At 51.1% G+C, this 16786-nt stretch overlaps 1 protein-coding gene across 2 annotated transcripts in view; it reads right to left on the bottom strand.

The window, feature by feature from the left end:
- Nucleotides 1-16143, bottom strand: part of LOC142312132 (uncharacterized) — a 56234-nt gene extending 40091 nt beyond the window's left edge. For both annotated transcript variants that reach the window (XM_075351023.1, XM_075351024.1), the window contains exon 1: nucleotides 16059-16143. The gene's annotated coding sequence lies outside the window, so the exon portion shown is untranslated. The remainder of the gene's footprint in view (nucleotides 1-16058) is intronic.
- Between the last annotated feature and the right edge of the window lie 643 nt (nucleotides 16144-16786).

The raw sequence follows: 16786 nt of genomic DNA, 5'->3' as shown, positions 1-16786 counted from the left end.
CTAGCGAGTCACAGGTTTTGTGACGTAATAGGGGTCTCACCAGCGATCTCGTTATGTGTGACACTAAGCAGCGACCTGGCCCCTGCTGTGAAATCGCTGATCGTTACACACTGTTCTGGTTTATTTTCTTCAAAGGCGATGTCCTGCTGGGCAGGACGCATCGCTATGTTTGACACTGTGTGACAGGGTCCCAATGACAGTAGAGATCGTTATACAGGTCGCTACTGCGACCTGTATCGTTACTGAGTCGTTGGTAAGGTCTGACTGTGTGACATCTCACCAGCGACCTCCCAGCGACTTACCAGCGATCCTTATCAGGTTGCATAGTTTTCAGGATCACTGGTAAGTCGCTAAATGTGACGGGGGGCTTAACTCCCTTTAGGGTACCTTCACACTTAGCGATGCAGCAGCGATCCGACCAGCGATCTGACCTGGTCAGGATCGCTGCTGCATCGCTACATGGTCGCTGGTGAGCTGTCAAACAGGCAGATCTCACCAGCGACCAGTGAACAGCCCCCAGCCAGCAGCGACGTGCAAGCGACGCTGCGCTTGCACGGAGCTGCCGTCTGGAAGCTGCGGAGACTGGTAACTAAGGTAAACATCGGGTATGGTTACCCGATGTTTACATTAGTTACCAGCGCACAGCTGTGTGTGCAGGGAGCAGGGAGCCCGCACACTGAGCGCTGGCTCCTTGCTCTCCTACCATAGCTACAGTACACATCGGGTTAATTAACCCGATGTGTAATGCAGCTACATGTGCAGAGAGCAGGGAGCCGCGCACACTGCTTAGCGCTGGCTCCTTGCTCTCCTAGCTGCTGTACACATCGGGTTAATTAACCCGATGTGTACAGCAGCTACATATGCAGAGAGCCGGAGCCGGCAGCACAGGCAGCGTGAGAGCTGCAGAGGCTCGTAACTAAGGTAAATATCGGGTAACCACCTTGGTTACCCGATGTTTATCTTGGATACAGCTTACCTCAGCTGTCAGATGCCGGCTCCTGCTCCCTGCTCGCTTCATTTGTCGCTCTCTCGCTGTCACACACAGCGATCTGTATGTCACAGCGGGAGAGCGGCTTTGAAGAAAACGAACCAGGGCTGTGTGTAACGAGCAGCGATCTCGCAGCAGGGGCCAGATCGCTGCTCAGTGTCACACACAGCGAGATCGCTAATGAGGTCACTGCTGCGTCACAAAAAGCGTGACTCAGCAGCGATCTCGGCAGCGAGCTCGCTGTGTGTGAAGCACCCCTTATTGTAGATGAGGGAGTGTCTACTTAATCAATGATCATGTGTTATTGCTAATTAACCTATCTTCTACACCAGCTAGGGATAAGGTGATAACCCATTGTGTGCTAAATCTTAAGACTATGCATGCTCAAGTGTGCCGAACAGTATGCACCAACTTTGGGAATGTGTAGAAGAGACCAGGGATCAGATTTCAGCTTGAATCAATAAGGCTTTGTGCACATGCTGAGTTTTTTTGACGCTGCGGTTTTAACCGCTAAAAACGCACAAAAACGCACCCACGGCAAAAAAAACGCGGCAAAAATAGCATGCGTTTTTACCACGATTTGGTGCGTTTTTGGCTGCGTTTTGCTGCTGTTTTGATCTCTGCGTTTTTCCAATGCATTGCATGGGGGGAAAACGCAGAAAAACGCAGGAAAGAATTGACACGTCCATTTTTTTTTAAGCTAAAAAACGCAGCTTAAAAAAAAAGTTTTGTGCGGACAGCAAAAATGAAAACTCATAGACTTTGCTGGGGAAGCAAAGTCATGCAGTTTTGAGGCCAAAAACGCATCCCAAAAACGCGCAAAACCGCCGTGAAAAACGCACTGTGTGAACGTACCCTAACAATGCAGTGACATGACAAGAATCTGCATAACTAATCATATGCTAAATAGTTGCAAGTCAAATTTATATACGAGATAGCCAAGATGATTGTTTCTAAAATGAAAGTCGTCTGATGCTCAAAGCTATAATGAGAGTGAGTGATATAATAATGAGTGATGAGTGATATAGTGAGATATGGAACCTGAAAGTCAAAAGTTCAAAACATTGTTACCCTTTTGCTTGTTGTTAGTTATATGTATTCTATGGTTATTCCATGTCTAAGATGGTTGCATTATACGATCTGGACTTATTGCATACTACTATAACCCCCAGAGCTGTATGTCCACTCCACCAAAGTGCTGTATACCCCCCAGAGCTGTATGTCCCTTGCACCCCAGTGCTGTATACCCCCAGAGCTGTACAGGTGCATCTCAATAAAGTAGAATATTAGAATATTATATAAGACCAACTGAAAAAAAGATTTTAAACTCAGAAATGTTGGCGCCTACTGAAAAGTCTGTACAGTAAATGCACTCAATACCTGGTCGGGGTTCCTTTTGCATGAATTACTGCATCAATGCGGCATGGCATGGATATGATCAGCCTGTGGCATTGCTGAGGTGTTATGGCAGACAAGGTTGCTTTGATAGCAGCCTTCAGCTCATCTGCATTGTTGGGTCTCGTGTCTGTCATCTTCCTTTTGACAATACCCCATAGATTCTTTATGGGGTTTAGGTCAGGTGAGTTTCCTGGCCAATCAAGCACAGTGATACTGTGGTTATTAAACCAGGTATTGGTACTTTTGGCAGTGTGGACAGGTGTCAAGTCCTGCTGGAAAATTAAATTTCCATCTTCAAACAGCTTGTCAGCAGAGGGAAGCATGAAGTGCTCTAAAATTTCCTGGTAGACGGCTGCGCTGACTTTAGTCTTGATAAAACACAGTGGATCTACACCAGCAGATGACATGGCTTCCCAAACCATCACTGAGTGTGGAAACCTCATACTAGACCTCAAGCAGCTTGGATTGTGGCCTCTCCACTCTTCCTCAAGACTCTGGGACCTTGACTTCCAAATGAAATGCAAAATTTACTTTCATCTGAAAACAACACTTTGGACCACTGAGCAACAGTCCAGTTCTATTTCTCTTTGGCCCAGGTAAGACGCTTCTGGCGTTGTCTATTGGTCATGAGCGGCTTGACACAAGGAATGCTACACTTGTAGCCCATGTCCTGGATACGTCTGTGTGTGGTGGCTCTTGAAGCACTGACTCCAGCAGCAGTCCACTCCTTGTGAATCTCCCCCAAATGTTTGACTCACATTTTTTAACAATCCTATCAAGGATGCGGTTATCCCGGTTGCTTGTGCACTTTTTTCTACCACACTTTCCTTCCACTCAACGTTCCATTAAGATGCTTGGATAAAGCACTCTGAACAGCAAGGTTCTTTAGCAAATGTCCTTTTGCAGGTTACCCTCCTTGTGGAGTGTGTCAATGACATCTCCATGTGTCTGTACATCTGTCAAGTTAGCAGTTTTCCCCATGATTGTGTAGCCTATTGAACCAGACTAAGGGACCATTTTAAACGCTTAGGAAGTCTTTGCAGGTGTTTTGGGGTAATTATATCAATTTTCTGAGATAATGACCTTTGGGTTTTCATTGGCTGTAAGCCATAATCATCAACATTAACAGAAATAAACACTTGAAATAGATCCCTCTGTGTGTAATGACTCTATATAATATGCGTTTCCTTTTTGTATTGAATTACTGAAATAAATTAACTTTTTGATTATATTCTAATTTATTGAGATGCACCTGTATGTCCCCTCCACTCCAGTGCTATATGCGCTCCCAGAGCTGTATGTCCCCTCAATCCACAGCCTAATGCCCCCCTCTAGAGCTGTATGCCCTCTAGTAATGTGTTTGGCTATGTTCACATAGTGCATCAAAGATTCAGCGTTTTTGGCCCCAAAAAAACGCATGTGTTTTTGACGTGTTAACGCATTTTGCCCAATGCGTTTAAGTCAAATCTATTGACTGGAAGGGCTCAAAAACACTGGGAAAAAACGCAAAAAGAATTGACATGCTGCATCTTCAAAACCGCAGCAAAGATGCAGACAAACAAAGATGGCCAGTGTGGACAGCAAAATCGAAATCTCATAGACTTTGCTGGGAGAAGGAAATGCATGTATTTAGGTGCATCTTTGTGACCTCAAAAACGCACCAAAAATGCAATAAAAATGTACTGTGTGAACATAGCTTAGTCCTCAGCCTCTCTTGTGATGTATATATACACAGCAGTGTCTGTGTGCGGCCATATCTGTTAGTGCCGGCCACCAATCAGCGCGGCACAGCCACATGGCCAGGAGGAGTTGGATGGAGACAAGCGGGGAGGTGAGGAGGCTGCTGCCGACTTTCCCATTTTTATACCTCTAATGTGTCAGTGTATATGACTTCATATATATTTATGACTATTTATATGTTTTTCTGAATCCTTCCAATGCGCTTGTACTGCTCAACGCAACATTATGGACGCAGCGAAAACAATCTGTGTCCAAAACGTTACAAACCCTGATCGTAGGCACACAGCCTAAAAAGCTAGGATGGATGGATGGATGTCAAACACATATAAAGTGGAACCTTGGTTTACGAGAACAATGCGTTCTGGGAGTGTGCTTGTAAACCAAGTTACTCATCTAGCAAACCAAGATTTCCCATAGGAAATCATTGGAATGCTGACAATTTGTTCCACAACTTGTTGAATGTCCCCATCCTGGTCCTCTATTGTCCCATTCCACACATGCACAAACAAACACACACATATTATGCTCACCTTACCTTCCGTTCCATCGCCGGCCTCCTGGTTCTTGTAGTTCACCGGTACAGGATGTGTATCGGGTAACCATTGCGACCGATGGAGGAACTTCCGCTGCCAGAGCGCTGACGTCAAAGGCATGAGCTGCTTGCCTCTGATTGGTCAGCGCACTACCTTTGAGTAGCGTCTGACAGCGGAAGTGGGTACTGCAAGAGCGGGTCAGAGCGCGGTGACAGTACGGAACCGGAAGTGTGTGCGGTATTTGCTCATACAGTAAAGCATTGCTCGTAAACTGAGTTACAAATTTACAGCAAGCTGTGCTCATATAGCGAAATATTCGCAAACCGGATTACTCGTTAACCGAGGTTCCACTGTATAATGTCCTACCCCTGCATACACTGTGTTCCAAATTATTATGTAAAAAATATTTTTTCATATTTTCCTAAATTAACTTTATGAATGGCAGTCATTGTTATTTTCCAGTCATCTGCTATTCGAGTATAATTGAAATGTTTTTGATCAAACTGCCTATGAAAACAGTATATTTTTTAAAATAATAAACACTAAAATGCATGTTCCAAGTTATTATAAACAGCAGAGTTTTCAACCTTTTTTATTTTTATTTTGAAAAACAAAATGGTCAATTGTGAAATTCTAAGCATTATCAGCTTATTACAAAATGAAATCAAACAGTTTTCAAGTCAAAACTTAATTCTAGGTGATGTTACATTTGCACATAGGACCCTGTGAGGTAAATCCGGAGATATGACGATAAATCATGACATTCAAGTCATGTCAGGAAGCCCTCTCCTGGTGTCACTACCCCCTTCCCTTCACACAACTGGTTTAGCAACAAATCCATGGCCATGTCCTGTGATATGGAAATTAGGTGGCTTTAGGACAATGGACACAGGATGACTCCCTGCCGTCACCCTGTAGTGGGGGCTGCTAGCTAGTTAGCAAGGCTATGGAAATAGCCAGACAGAACGACTCCAGTAAAAAATGGTTCATATCTCGCAAGCCATATTTCCGATAAATATGGCAACCATAAAAATGGTGTCTCCGCATGTGGACGATGCCGGCACCCCCTTTTTATGGGAACAGGACATTGGGAAATGCCCCAGGCGTGATATCAGCCAATGGGGAACTGGCAGACAGGTCATGAGTCCCCTCGTTCTGTAGCTAAATTCATAACTGTCACAATGAGAGCATTGGCGTCTGCCTACGACGCTCCCAGGCAAAGTTATAGCCAAAATCCCCTTTGCTGGATAATTCTGATCCATGCAGGGGGAGTGGCAGTGCTTCCCTGTGAGGTCACTAAGGTAGGAGGGGACCTGGATCTGCCCAGGTTGATAACCCTACTTCGGCCATTTTCCAGTGTTCTTCTGCTCGGGGGCCTGGTTGGGACAGACCTGTGAGAGAGTTCCTGGAAACCTGGTCTACAGCGCCCCCCTGTGGCCAGACGCACAAGGTAACTGATTGAACTGTGTGTGCCTGTTTGTAACCCATGCTTTGATTGTAACTGTACTCTGACATAACTGTATATTCTGTAGATTCCCTATTGTATATATTGTAGTTTCTAGTGTGCCTTAGGCGATTAAATTATATAATTAATCTTGGGCTGTTCTGTTATCTCGATCTTGAATCCCACGTCTGTGTGTTCGGCTAATAGTTACCGTGAAGCGGTTGGTGGCAGCGAGTTGTGCCAAGGATTATTGTGGGGAGGCCAGTGAGATTCGGGAAGATATTATATATTCCGCCCGCGGAGGTCGGGGGAATATATACCTTACTCTCACCGGGGACCCTTCAATAATCGGCATAAGTAGTATAGCGGCCTCCTTGCTTATTGTCGGGCAATTCCATAATTGGCCTGACTATAAGAGGGGCGCTAGAGAGCGCGTCACGTGCTCTGTCTGTCGGTCGGGAGGTATAAAGGAGGGGTGACCCCCACTTGTTACCCCCCGATTGTGACGTACTGGTAGCCAGCGCGGGGGATTTCTGAGTGACCCCCCCCGGTGGTTTGTGACATATTGGTGGCAAGCGGTGGGATCGAGATAATAGTGTGTGTGAGTGTGAGACCCATACTCCCAGACACTAAAGACTGCCTGCAGCAGCTGTGGCTGCTGGGGTCTTCAGACCAGCTCAACACTAGAGTGTCAGAGTGCAGATGCTGTAAGGTGTGTGGAGGCATCAGGTGTCAGTTCTGTGTCAGTGACCAAAGTCTGCAACAATGGCTGATAGCACCAGGAGCAAAGCCAAAGGAATGGCCGATGCTCAGGCCAGAGACGATGAGGAGGTTGTCCACGAGCCCTCCAGGAGCTCGACGCCAGAAAACCGTTCTGCCGAGGACATTGCACAACCGGGCACTGCTGGACAAGATGAGGAGGAGCTCGCCCAAGGTTCCTCAACGAGCCAGATGCCAGCCCTCCGCTCTGCAATGGACAGTGAAGCACCAGGCTCCGCAGCGGGCCGCAGATCACCACGTGCCATTCCACCGAGCCTGGGAGGCTCGGATAGCCTTCTTCAAATGGCTATGGCCCTTCTCCAGGCTGGAGACCGGGATACCTACGAGATACTCATGGCAGAGCGCAGGGCAGAGCGGCAGGCAGCGCGTGAAGAGCGCCAGGCAGAGCGTGACTACCAGCTGCAGCTAGCTCAGCTCCGGCCCTCATCAGCCACACGTGACCTTCAAGACACCAAACTTCCAAAGGTCCGTGTTGAGGACTTCCCAGTGCTGGAGAAGGATGGAGACTTGGACTCTTTCTTGACTGCTTTTGAGCGGACTTGCTTGCAGCACCATCTGAACAAGGACCAGTGGGCCAAATACCTGACCCCCCGTTTAAGGGGTAAGGCCCTGGATATCCTTGGGGACTTGCCTGCTGAGGCGGATCAGGGCTACGACACCATCAAGCGGGCCCTGATCCAACAGTACAACCTCACCCCGGAGTCCTACCGCAAGAAGTTCCGGACGCTGCAGAAGGGACCAAAGGACTCCTGGGCTGACCACCGGCGGGCACTTGCCCGAGCTGCCGACCACTGGACCCAAGGCCTGCAGCTTTCCACCGGACCGGAGATCCTGGACTTGTTCATCACGGAGCAACTCTTGTGGAACTGCCCTGAGGATCTCCGCCAGTTCATCCGAGACCAGAAGCCAAAGGGATCCACGGCTACAGCTGCCCTGGCAGATGACTACACCAACAATCGGGCTCCTGAAGCCAGGAGAGCAGCCACCAGCAGCACCTGGAGAGGGGGTAAGATGAACTCTGCGACTGCCCCACCTGCCCCTAGACTGCAGGGGGTGTCCCCCTCAACTCCCCTCTCCAGGCCCGTGGCAGAGCCAAGACGGTGCCACCAGTGCAACCTACCTGGACACTTCAAGGCCATGTGCCCTCAGCGTCCCAAGGCCCCGGCTCCGTCCCCGTCCCAAGGGCCGCCCAAGGTGTATTGTGTGGGTGGGGGTGGTGGTAGGTCCCTGGACAGCTTCCAACCTGTCACCGTCGGCCAGTCTGTGACCATAGGACTGCGAGACAGCGCCTCGGAGGTGACTCTGGTGCGGCCTGAGATGGTGTCCCCCCAAGACTTGATCCCTGGAAAAACCCTCGCTGTCTCCGGGATTGGAGGCATTGACCCGGCGCTGCCTGTTGCTGACATTTATGTGGACTGGGGCGCAGGGCGAGGGGTGAGGGAGGTGGGGGTAACTGATCGGATCCCTGCAAACGTGCTACTTGGGACAGATTTGGGGCAAATAACCTCCCAGTTTGGCCCCGCCCCAAAGGCTGAACCTTCAGCCAGTGCTGACATGACTCCTGACAATGTTAATGTGTTATCTATGAATGATGTAAGGGAGGAGGGAGTGAACTCTGATATTTCTGCTTGCACAGACACCATAGACACACACACAGCTGCAGCTGTGACAGGGGAGGGGGTCAGAGACAGGTGTGACAATGCCTCTACAAGTAACCAGCCTGTGAGCTGGGATCTGTTGCCCTCTGCAGGGATAAGCAGAGAGCAGGGTGCTGCAGGGGGAGGACCAGTGTGTGGGGTGGGGGCTACCACAGCAAATGTGGGGTCCCCAGAGATTTCACAGCGGGGTTCTGTTGCTGCAGAGGGGGAACAGGCAGGTGAGATTGGGGCCGGTCCAGGAGCGGAAGTGCTCCCAGGTAAGATCTCGGTGCAGGGTTCCCCCACAACCGGGGTGTCAGGAAGCCAGGTAGGTCTGCCTGAACCGGCGACTTGGTCAGGAACGGAGGAGGAGCAGGCACGACCCACGGTCGCAGCGGCTGTGGCCGCTGTCACCCGCAGTGGGAGTGCTGGAAGCCAAGGGGCCTCCCGGAGGTCCGATAGCTCTTCCCCTTCTGACCAAGTGGCAGCCGAGTCAGGTGGAGGCCAGGACACAGGTCCCGGGGTACTGACTGAAGATGTGACAGTCTCGTCGATTCTGGCCACATCTAGTCAGGAGTTTCAGGCAGCGTTAGAAGCTGACGACAGCCTGAAAGCTCTAAAGGAGCAGGCGGCACAGCCTCCCTCGGACCCGGAGCGAGTGGTCTGGGACCAAGGACGGCTGTACCGGGCCACGGTCCAGCAGGGTTCACCGGAGGCGTGGCCCAGGGACCGACAGTTGGTGGTACCCTATCCGTTCCGGACGGAGTTGTTGCGGATCGCACATGAGATTCCGATGGCCGGACACCTAGGGATCGCTAAGACCAAGGCCAGGTTAAACCAGCATTTCTACTGGCCAAAAATGGGGGCCGATGTGGCTGCCTACTGCCGTTCGTGTGAAACCTGTCAGAGAGTGGGGAAGGCGGGGCCACGCCCCAAAGCCCCACTGGTATCTCTGCCCATCATCGATGAGCCTTTCAGGAGGGTGGCTGTGGATCTGGTCGGCCCGCTGGCCATCCCCAGCAGCTCCGGGAAACGCTTCATACTGACGGTAGTGGACTATGCCACCCGGTACCCAGAAGCAGTGGCCTTGTCGTCCATTCGGGCTGACAAGGTGGCCACCGCATTGCTGGAGATTTTCTCCCGAGTGGGTTTTCCCCAGGAAATGCTCACCGACCGGGGGACCCAATTCATGTCCCAGCTGATGGAGACCCTCTGTAAGCAAGTCCAGGTGCGACATCTGGTGGCCAGCCCGTACCATCCACAGACTAATGGCCTGTGCGAGCGGTTCAATGGCACCTTAAAGCAGATGCTTAAGATGTTGGTCGACTCCCATGGGCGTGACTGGGAGCGGTATCTCCCACACCTGTTATTTGCTTACCGGGAGGTTCCACAGGCCTCAACAGGATTCTCACCGTTTGAGCTCCTGTACGGGCGACGTGTGCGGGGCCCCCTGGCTCTGGTGAAAGAGGCTTGGGAAGGGGATTTGGCCACCCCTGGAGTGTCGGTTATCGAGTATGTCATGCGCTTCCGGGACAAAATGCAGGCCTTGACGCAACTGGTACACGACAATATGGCTCAAGCCCAGGCCGATCAGAAGCGTTGGTACGACCAGAACGCTTGTGAGAGGACCTACCAAGTGGGTCAAGAGGTGTGGGTACTGGTCCCCGTACCACAGGACAAGCTTCAGGCAGCCTGGGAAGGCCCATACCTCGTGTACCAGCAGCTCAACCCTGTGACGTACCTGGTCACCCTGGACCCTGCCCGTGGAAGGCGGAAGCCCTTCCATGTGAACATGATGAAAGCACATCATGAGCGGGAGGCATGTGCGCTCCCCGTGTGCAACCTGCCCGAGGAGGGAGAAGCGGAAACCCTCTTGGATATGCTAGCCCAGGTTAGGGCAGGCGGATCCATTGAGGATGTGGAGGTTGGCCACCAGCTCTTGGAGGACCAACGGTCCCAGCTGTGGGCCACCCTACACCCCTTCCGGGGGTTGTTTACCAACCAGCCCGGAAGGACTGACTTGGCTGTCCATCACGTGGACACTGGGGATCATCCCCCGATCCGGCGTTCAGCATATCGGGTCTCCCTGGAGGTGCAGCAACACATGCGCCAGGAGATTGACGAGATGCTGAAGCTGGGGGTGATCCAGGCATCCAACAGCGCTTGGGCCTCGCCTGTAGTCCTCGTCCCTAAGAAGGACCGAACCACGCGGTTCTGCGTGGACTACAGGGGGCTCAATGCGGTCACGGTCGCCGATGCGTACCCAATGCCACGCATCGATGACCTGCTCGATCAGTTGGCCGGGGCTCAGTACCTGACCATCATGGATCTGAGCCGGGGATATTGGCAGATCCCCCTGACTCGCAAGGCCAGGGAACGCTCTGCCTTTATTACCCCATTTGGACTGTACGAGTCCACGGTGATGCCATTCGGGATGAGGAATGCCCCTGCCACTTTCCAGCGGATGGTCAACACCCTGCTCAAGGGACTTGAAGGGTACGCGGCCGCGTACCTGGATGACATTGCCGTCTTCAGTCCCACCTGGGAGGACCACCTAGAGCATCTAGCACAGGTGCTCAGGCGGATCCACCGGGCAGGTTTGACCATCAAGCCGGGAAAGTGTCAGCTGGCCATGAGCGAGGTCCAGTACCTCGGTCACCGGGTAGGTGGGGGAACGCTGAAGCCCGAGCCTGAGAAAGTGGAGGCCATCGCATCCTGGCCCACCCCCAGGACCAAGAAGCAGGTGATGTCCTTCTTGGGGACCGCTGGGTACTATAGGAGGTTTGTTCCATGCTATAGTAGCCTAGCAAAGCCCTTGACGGACCTCACCAAGAAGAAGCTGCCCTCTGCAGTCGATTGGACAGTGGACGGCGAGACAGCCTTCCGGGCCCTAAAGGACGCCCTGTCCAGCCCGCCCGTGCTACAGGCAGCCGACTTCACGCGGCCGTTTGTAGTACAGACCGACGCCAGTGACTTCGGCCTCGGTGCGGTGCTCAGCCAGGTGGACTCTGCGAGCCAAGAGCACCCAGTCTTGTACCTGAGCAGGAAGCTGTTACCAAGGGAAGTGGCCTATTCTACAATGGAGAAGGAGTGCCTGGCCATAGTGTGGGCCCTGCAGCGCCTGCAACCCTATCTATACGGGCGCCACTTCATCGTGGAGACGGACCACAATCCCCTCAGCTGGTTGCACACCGTCTCTGGGACGAATGGGCGATTGTTGCGATGGAGCCTTGCGCTCCAGCAATACAACTTCACCATTCGCCACAAAAGGGGCCGTGACCACGGTAACGCAGACGGGCTGTCCCGACAAGGAGAGGTCGCGGACGGGCGCACGGGGGAACACCGGAGTGTGCTGCCCCCTAGCGCCCTCAAAAGGGGGGAGGTGTGAGGTAAATCCGGAGATATGACGATAAATCATGACATTCAAGTCATGTCAGGAAGCCCTCTCCTGGTGTCACTACCCCCTTCCCTTCACACAACTGGTTTAGCAACAAATCCATGGCCATGTCCTGTGATATGGAAATTAGGTGGCTTTAGGACAATGGACACAGGATGACTCCCTGCCGTCACCCTGTAGTGGGGGCTGCTAGCTAGTTAGCAAGGCTATGGAAATAGCCAGACAGAACGACTCCAGTAAAAAATGGTTCATATCTCGCAAGCCATATTTCCGATAAATATGGCAACCATAAAAATGGTGTCTCCGCATGTGGACGATGCCGGCACCCCCTTTTTATGGGAACAGGACATTGGGAAATGCCCCAGGCGTGATATCAGCCAATGGGGAACTGGCAGACAGGTCATGAGTCCCCTCGTTCTGTAGCTAAATTCATAACTGTCACAATGAGAGCATTGGCGTCTGCCTACGACGCTCCCAGGCAAAGTTATAGCCAAAATCCCCTTTGCTGGATAATTCTGATCCATGCAGGGGGAGTGGCAGTGCTTCCCTGTGAGGTCACTAAGGTAGGAGGGGACCTGGATCTGCCCAGGTTGATAACCCTACTTCGGCCATTTTCCAGTGTTCTTCTGCTCGGGGGCCTGGTTGGGACAGACCTGTGAGAGAGTTCCTGGAAACCTGGTCTACAGCGCCCCCCTGTGGCCAGACGCACAAGGTAACTGATTGAACTGTGTGTGCCTGTTTGTAACCCATGCTTTGATTGTAACTGTACTCTGACATAACTGTATATTCTGTAGATTCCCTATTGTATATATTGTAGTTTCTAGTGTGCCTTAGGCGATTAAATTATATAATTAATCTTGGGCTGTTCTGTTATCTCGATCTTGAATCCCACGTCTGTGTGTTCGGCTAATAGTTACCGTGAAGCGGTTGGTGGCAGCGAGTTGTGCCAAGGATTATTGTGGGGAGGCCAGTGAGATTCGGGAAGATATTATATATTCCGCCCGCGGAGGTCGGGGGAATATATACCTTACTCTCACCGGGGACCCTTCAATAATCGGCATAAGTAGTATAGCGGCCTCCTTGCTTATTGTCGGGCAATTCCATAATTGGCCTGACTATAAGAGGGGCGCTAGAGAGCGCGTCACGTGCTCTGTCTGTCGGTCGGGAGGTATAAAGGAGGGGTGACCCCCACTTGTTACCCCCCGATTGTGACGTACTGGTAGCCAGCGCGGGGGATTTCTGAGTGACCCCCCCGGTGGTTTGTGACAGACCCCTTGTTCGAAAGAAGCATCTGAACTCTCTCGTCCATTGAATTTCTCAGTTTTTGGATGGTTTGTGCTTCAATTGTTTTGCATGTGGACAGAATACCCTCCCAGAGCTGTTCCTTAGATGTGAACTGCCTCCCGCCATCATAGACACTCCTTTTGATGATGCTCCAGAGGTTCTCAATGGGGTTGAGGTCAGGGGAAGATGGTGGCCACACCATAAGTTTGTCCTCTTTTATGCCCATAGCAGCCAGAGATGTGTTATTTGCAGCATGAGACGGTGCATTATCATGCATGAAAATAATCTTGCTGCGGAATGCACGGTTCTTCCTCCTGAACCATGGCAGGAAGTGCTGTTTTAGAAACTCCACATAGATTTTGGAGTTCATCTTTACCCCTTTTGGGATCCTAAAGGGGCCGACAATCTCTCTCCCCATGATTCCAGCCCAAAACATTACTCCTCCTTGTTGGCGCCTTAGCCGTGTTTTCATGGGGTGTCCATCAACCAGCCATCCTCCACTCCATCCGTCTGGACCATCGATAGTTGCACAGCACTCATCAGTGAACAAAACAGTTTGGAAGTCAGTCTTCATGTATCGTTTAGCCTACTGGAGCCATTTCTGCTTGTGTGCAGTGGATAGAGGTGGTCGACAGGAGGGCTTACGCACAGCTGCAAACCTCTGAAGGACCCTGCATCTTGTTGTTCGGGGGACGTTGGAGGCACCAGCAGCTTTAAAAACTTTGCTGCTATGACAAGGCATTTTAGCAGCTGCTCTTTTAACCTGACGCAATTACCTGTTGGAAAGAGTCCTCAATTTTTCCTTATCAGCGCGCACACGCGTGTGCTGTGAATCAGCTACATACTTCTTGATTGTGCGATGATCACGATGAAGTGTCTTGGCAATGTTGATTGTAGTCATGCCTTGACCTAAATACTCCACAATTTGTTGCTTCTCAGCAGCAGACACATCCTTTTTCTTTCCAATTTTGGCAAAAAATGTAGGCTGCTTAATAATGTGGAACATCCCTCTTAAGTAGTCTTGCCTTTATTTGGACACACCTTCCAAACTAATTTGCACAGGTCTCTGCAATTGCTTTCAGTGATATAAAGAGCCCTGACACACATCACCATCAATGAGTTTAAATGACAAACAAAGAATTTCTAACCTTATCACTCCTAAACTCTTTTTGCATAATAATTTAGAACACAGTGTATTCTAAGCTGGCACCCTTTAGTGACTTTCATGTGGCATTAAAGGGTGTTTAGCCTTGTATTTAGCCAAAAAATAAATAATAAAGAGAAAATCGACGTGGGGCAGCCTGCAGACCATAGCTCACAGCTTCACCTTGGCTGGTGATCCAAAACGGAGTATAACCCAGGCTGTTTTTTATTATGTATAAATAAATAATAAAGAAAAAAAATATGGGGTTTCCCCTAAATTGGATTATCAGCCAAGGTGAAGCTGACATCTGGGGTGGGAAGAGCCACGGTTATTTGGCCCTTCCTAGCCTAAAAATAGCAGGCCACAGCCGCCTCAGTAGTGGCGCATCCATTAGATATGCCAGTCCTGGTGCTTCAAACCAGCTCATCCCGTTGCCCTGGTGCGGTGGTAAGCGGGGTAATAAATGAGGTTGATGCCAGCTGTAATGTCACCTGGCATCAAGCCCAGGGGTTAGTGATGTCACAGCATCTATCAGATACCAGACATCACTAACTGTCAGTAATAAAAAAAAAAATGCTCCCCATCCTCTTTCACCAATTTATTGAAAAGAAAAATAAAATCTGGTCCGCCGTAATCCATTTTGGAGGTCCCATGACGACTCTGGACCTTCCAGAATATGGGGAGGCACCCTCAGTGAACCTATCCCTTTTTTTCTGGAAGTGCAGACCCTCCATGTGAGGAGTGTGGCTGCAGTGATCTGAGAATGCTGCACTCACACTGCCCCGATCCAACTGAGGGAAGAGTGACCTGCAGTAACCTCATTCCTCAATATGGGGGGCACGCTCAGGGAACGTATCCCCCATTTTCTGGAACTGTAGACCCTCCTTGTGAGGAGTTTGGGTGCACCCACTCACCCCGGGTCCTCAGCTCGGCAGTATGAGCGGCAGTGAGCTGAGCGTTACTGAACGTAGGAAGCAGGGTGACAGCCGCTCTGCGCAAATGCATGCGGCAAGCATCTTTTGAGAAGGAGAGATCGTGGGGGATTCGAGCTGCACAAGGTACCGGGGGAGATTATAGGGGGTGACCTAGCTGGACCTGGGGAGCAGTTTTCTGTGGCATGCATCCTAGCACATGCGACAGCAATCAGAAGAGGATGAATGTGGCAGTGCTGGTCGTGCGCGCCGCCATCTTGGATTATCAGGAGGGGGTCGGAGGGGTAATTTGGCCACATTGGGGACCGGGGGAGGAGATTTATCTCCCATTTGATATGTTTGATCATTCCAAGTGGGAGATAAATCATTTTTTACCAGCACCGCCATTCACTGTCACATCATCACGGTTACATGGTGTGCACTGATGATCACATGACCGGAACCCGGAAAAAATGGCCGAAATCGTGATCTCCAGGGTCTCAGCTAATCCCGAAAACTGAAATCCCGGAGGTTTTCCAACGCAGTGAAATGGAAGAAGGACCCTCTCTTCTACCGCCATTTTAATCCGTACAGCCGTCGTAAAGGGGTTAAATATGTATACGTATGTATGCCTGTATGTGTACCTGTGTATGTGCGTGTGCATGTGGCCTGCTGAGACTCATTAGGGGGGCCACAAAAACCTGGAGGCGGCTATGACTGCAATCACTGGAAACTGCAGGTGAACACATACACATAGGGTTAATGCCCACCCCGCACCCCGTAATGGAGAACCGCCACATACCTCCTCCTGCAGGGCCCACACTAGGTATATGGTAACGGCTTAATCCCAGTGGCCAGAGGGACCTATGCTGACGTCATGCCCATGTGACCTGAAGGGGCGGGGCCTCCACAAACTAGAAGGAAGCAACGTTATATTATAAAGTCCAGGTGGGCATGGAGCTCTTTATATTAAAAGTGGGGATCTGGGGGGGTAAGAGCTCTAGATGGGGGAGGCTGGAGTGGTGGGGCTAAACATCACTACGCCCACCAACCAAGCCAGCCACGCCCACCAATACAAGCTGCTCTGTGCTTACAGGACCTGTGATGATGTCACCTGGAGGGGAGGAGTCAGGGGTCACATGATCAGCTCCTCAGTGTATGCAGGACTCTGCTGTGCTGGGTGTCATGGTGCTGGATGAGGGGAAGGTTGTGTGTGGGGTCAGGAGGGGTTTACAATGTGGATGTAGCAGAGCCGTGTGTGTACGAGGTGTACGGAGCGGAGCCGTGTGTGTACGAGGTGTACGGAGCAGAGCCGCGTGTGTACGAGGTGTACGGAGCAGAGCCGTGTGTGTACGAGGTGTACGGAGCAGAGCCGTGTGTGTACGAGGTGTACGGAGCAGAGCCGTGTGTGTACGAGGTGTACGGAGCAGAGCCGTGTGTGTACAAGGTGTACGGAGCAGAGCCGTGTGTGTACGAGGTGTACGGAGCAGAGCCGTGTGTGTACGAGGTGTACGGAGCAGAGCCGTGTGT

The sequence above is a fragment of the Anomaloglossus baeobatrachus genome, chromosome 5 (genome assembly GCF_048569485.1).
Source record: "Anomaloglossus baeobatrachus isolate aAnoBae1 chromosome 5, aAnoBae1.hap1, whole genome shotgun sequence".
NCBI lineage: Eukaryota > Metazoa > Chordata > Amphibia > Anura > Aromobatidae > Anomaloglossus > Anomaloglossus baeobatrachus.
Note: the sequence above shows the minus strand (reverse complement) of the source record. Positions and strands in the feature narration are given on the sequence as shown.